Raw genomic sequence first — 4,805 nt, 5'->3', positions numbered from 1 at the left:
ATAAAGAGAAAAAAAATCTGATAAATATACTGATGACCCAGTCCTATAAACTTCCTTCCAGATGTGGATAAGTGGTTTAAAGGCATAGCAAAGTGGTTGCAGAAAAGAAAGGACCACATCCAATTTAGTTGCAACCAACATCCAGCATTCAGAGACTCATGAGAAATACCTTTTAATTAATTTATTTATATTTTTTAAGGGGAAAAAAAACCAAAAAAAATGCTTTGATGACTCACCCTGCTTTTCCTGTTACTCTCAGTTGGGAAGAAAGTAACTGCTGGGTACATACTACTGCTATTTCAGAACTGCACACTTGAAGAGCTTTCCCAAGTGCTGAGATATGCAGGAAAAAAACTGTAAATTACAGTACGAAGCATTTAATTTTGATTGCTAAATAAAGAAGACTCATGACAGTCTATGACTATGTCTTGCAGGGCTGCAATTTCAGATGAAATACAGCCTGAATTAGGAGAGTCACTGGCAGAGGCAAAGTTTGCATATCAATTAGCTGGTAAAAGAAGGCAACACCAAACATAGGCTGTGAACTGTTCTGATGAACAGAGTATGTAAAAAATAGCCATGTGTGTTTTTCAGTGAATACCACTCTGTATGTCTGGTTTGAGTCAAATATGTATTAAAACAAAACAAATAGTGAAATAAATAGTGCTAGCATATATTAGCTTGTATTATCAGACCTATACATTTTTCAGATCTTCAAAGAAAACAAAATTTATAGTACGTATTATAAGGACAAGTACTATAGAATATCCTCTTGAAGAGTGCCAGTCTGTTAACAGGAAAAGGAATTCAGCGTGTGAATGAAGAAGGAAGTGTGACTGAAACAACAACTGTCACTCAGCTTACTACAGCAGAAGCAAATAATACATAAATGTATGATCTTAGATTTTTTTAACTTGCTTCAGGGATATCTAGGTATTCTCAAAAACAGGACTAAAATACAAACAAAAAGAAAAATTCTATTTTCTCTCCACGTAATCTTTTTTTCTAGCTGCATTCTTAGTTAAAAACAACAACAAAGCATTTAAACAATGTTTAAATGTTTACTGCTGGCTTTATTTACATCAAACTGAGTTGTTGCTGGAGATGACCAGCTATCAAGGTGCGTAACGGACTGCTTGGCCTCCTCTTCCCTCAGGTTGCTGTGCAAACACAATACACATTGACGTACAAGCTACTATGAGCTCTGAAGGGCAGCTTAGACATTAATTCTACTCTGGGCCGGACACGCTGGCTATCTGAGTGGTTTATAACAAGGTGCTGGTTGACTTCAAAGTGGTTCCAAATCAACCACTGCCAACTGCCTAAGACTGTATGCGCAACAGAGCTGATCATCTCCAGCACAACAAATAACATGAGAGCAAAAAGCATCCGAAATTCTGTAAATTAGGCTGTTCTGGCCACACCTTGATTCATTAAAGGACTTTGAGAGATGCCAGAATAGCCTCTGCTAAATGTGATGCAGATGGACAAGCTATGACATGAACGGGTCCAAGATATAAGAAAACATCACCCTCAAGCACTACACAGGAGTTGCTGAGCAACCACAGGAAATGAAATGTGAAAATCTGAACAGATAAATGTTGGAAAGAGCCGCATTTCTATTGCTTACTGCGTCCTTGATTATGCCAACATTAAGGAAGAATGGCAAACCCCATGAATTGGTTTAGGAACAGCTCCACAATGGACTGCCTGACAGAGGAAAAGGGCAGCAGAGTCCTTGCTGACCTCTTTCTGGGACAAGCACAGGTCTGGAACCGAGTTTAACCAATTTGTCTTGCTTGCATTCATGACTCTTGAATTTCAAGAGGTGCCTCTGATTTTCCCTGGCCTAAAACCCCATCTAAAATTACAAAACCACATTTTAGTCTGCTGAGGAGTGTGCATGGATAGCCCATTCTGACAACATACTCAGGCTGCTTCTGCAACAAGTTTTGCACTAACATTCAGTATAGAAAAAATGCAAGACCTGTGTAGTGGCAGACCTCTCTCTGGAGAAGGTGTATTGCCTCAACCATCTTACCTATGCAGAACTGCTGTGGTGACTGTGCTATTGCAGAGGTAGAGTACACAAAGAAGGCAAACATAATGAATGAGAGAACATAAGAAAAACACCTTCATGTCCTCTTCTAGAGGAGACAGCAAAACGTTTATTGAGAAAATCTTGGATGTTAGTCCAAGAGATGAAAACACTATCCATATGTGCAGGGCTGGTTGTGTTCTACAAGTGCATGCTCCATAGATAGCCACAGAGGACAAGGACATTGAAACCAAGCATACGAAGGAGTGTGGCTACCCAGGAAAGTTCTTCAGGGAAGCCTTGAAGGCATGTGTGAGTACCCACCTGACATGTAGCTGAAACATGTGAACATGTAAACATGTGAAAATAGGAGCATAAGAGAAGACACTACACGCTGTAACAAAACTTAAGCCCTTGGGCAGGAAAAGTTTGACAAGATAAAGTAAAAGCTATTGAAAAAGGAACAATAAACAAGATAGGAGGAAAGCTGCTTGCTATCTGTAGATTTTCCTACCCCCCACATGACTACTGTAACATCGACAGATAAAAAAATACTCATTCTGAGTGTAGAAACTGAAAGCCACTCCAATTATCATGGTCTGCACATACGTACATGACTAAATTTCAGCAACACAAAACACACTGCTTGGGATAGAGGAGCACCCTTTCACCTTTACCAGTGGGTTCCACTACCATTGCGTATTGTCTGTCTTAACGTGCAAAAATTTGGGATTTCTATTATTCATTCTCTTGGCCTTTACTGGATTTTTTTCTTTAGTGCTCATCAAGGGCATTATTCAATAAAGAGTAATAGCTTTTTACAATTGAGTTATATTTGATATTGTGCATTATGATTGTCTAACAGACCATGAATGTTCTTTCAGACAGATTTGGTAGTTTATTTACCTGTCATAGTAAAAAAGGAGGTACAGAAGATTTATGAGAATAGCCTGTGCATGTACAATGGGCCTTGTTGCCATGACCTATGAAGAATGAAAATCAAAACCTGACCACCAACCATCCCTTGAATTCCACTGGCTTTTCAGCATTCATTTCTGAATATCTGAATACTCTGTGGGGTCTGCCTTCACAAGGCAGCAAACACTTTCAGACTGTTCCAAAATCTCTTCCTCTTCCCCATCCACACTGAGTTCTCTAATTCATCCCAACTCTGAAGTTTCAACAAAATGTGCTTTCTCCTCTCACATGTATGCAGTAGAGCCTTTGGCTTACATCGGGTATAGTCTGACTTTCATTGAAAAGCTTCGGTTTTGTCTAGGTGCAGAAACAGATGGAGCTGAGCTTTTAACAAGTACTAACTATAAGCTTCTCCAGTCCTCAAACTCTTTCGGCAGACTAAAACATTTTTCAGTACGATTTTATTCTTTAAAAAACTCATAAAGCTTTGTTTTTATTCTTACATGGAAAGCAATCCAATACAAAATCCTCTGAATAGAATGACCATCCTGCAGCTAGCTCTACTTGGAACTACATTATTTTCTCTATGTTCATGAGAAGCATCCCTATGTTTCCCTGCATACTGTAGTGAGAGATCACATATATATCACACTTTTCCCTTCATCCATCTTGGGAGCAGTGCTACAGTAAATTCTGTAATTACAGTGCCCCAGAGATGAGAAGAAACTGAACAGCTGGAAAGGAGATACAGTCTTAAAAAGAAGAATGGTTTCCAGGGATTGATGCACTTTCTTGCACTCCTTGGTAATATGGGACTAGTCTTGACTCAGCCTTAGCAGTGGGTGCTCATTAAATGGTGAATTGTGGTGAGTCTTCTTGTTCTCCAATCACGTCTAATTTTCTCATAATATTTTGGAATCCTAGATTCATCTGACCGGGAGAATCACTTGATCTGATTTATTGATTTTTTTTTTAATCTGATTTTACAGCTAAATTTATTTGAAGTGTATTATGTTTATTCTTTTTTTTTAAAGTTTTTTTTTTGAATGTGTGTGTATTCATTATTCGTTTGGCTCTACTTATCGATATGTCTCACTCAAATTAATGTTTAAATTCTGAAGTAGAGCACGAGACATGCTAGACTTGAACTTGGTACAGCTTTATAAGATACAAGAAAAGCCTGAATAATTACATTCTTCTATTAGGTTTTACTTCACAAAATAAAATTTGGCTCTCTCTAAATAGAGTACCAGTCTAATGTTGGCCTACTCAGTGGTTTCAAGCACAATGAATCAAAAGGCAGTGACAAGGGTAGTAACTCAAAGGATGACTCTTAGAAGGCTAACAGGGGGAGTGTCCGAAAGGGTACTGTATATATCACCAAGGACTCAGAGAATCTGTTTAGGTTCAACTGGCAAGCTGGATTATTACGCGCCTCTTTGATGTTTTTCTGTAAGTACTTCTCCAAATAAAATATAACTTCTAAGTTGTACTCTTGAATAGGGGGAAAAAAAAAAAAAAAAAAAAAAGAAAAGCCCCACAGAAATATTATGTGTAAGAACTTAAAGGAAAAAAAGGGCTGCCTTCTATTTTATGATGTAGGCCCATGACATCAGAGGCAGATGTTGGTGGTACGGCAATAGAGGCTGAACCTTCCCACCAGCATCCCATTACGTTGTTGCTGTGTGACAGATGGCAACAGAGGGGCTGTGTGACAGAATGGTGTCTGACATGGAAGCAAAGGTGTGTCACTGAATTCCTCCTTGTGGAAAAAATGGCATCCATTGACATTCATCGATGCTTGCTGAATGTTTATGGAGACCAAAAAGTCTCCACAATGGGTGGTGTG

This window comes from Phasianus colchicus, chromosome 3 (genome assembly GCF_987193195.1).
Source record: "Phasianus colchicus chromosome 3, bPhaCol1.hap1.1, whole genome shotgun sequence".
Classification (NCBI taxonomy): Eukaryota; Metazoa; Chordata; class Aves; order Galliformes; family Phasianidae; genus Phasianus; species Phasianus colchicus.
The sequence above is the reverse complement of the archived record's forward strand: the minus strand, read 5'-3'. Positions refer to the sequence as shown.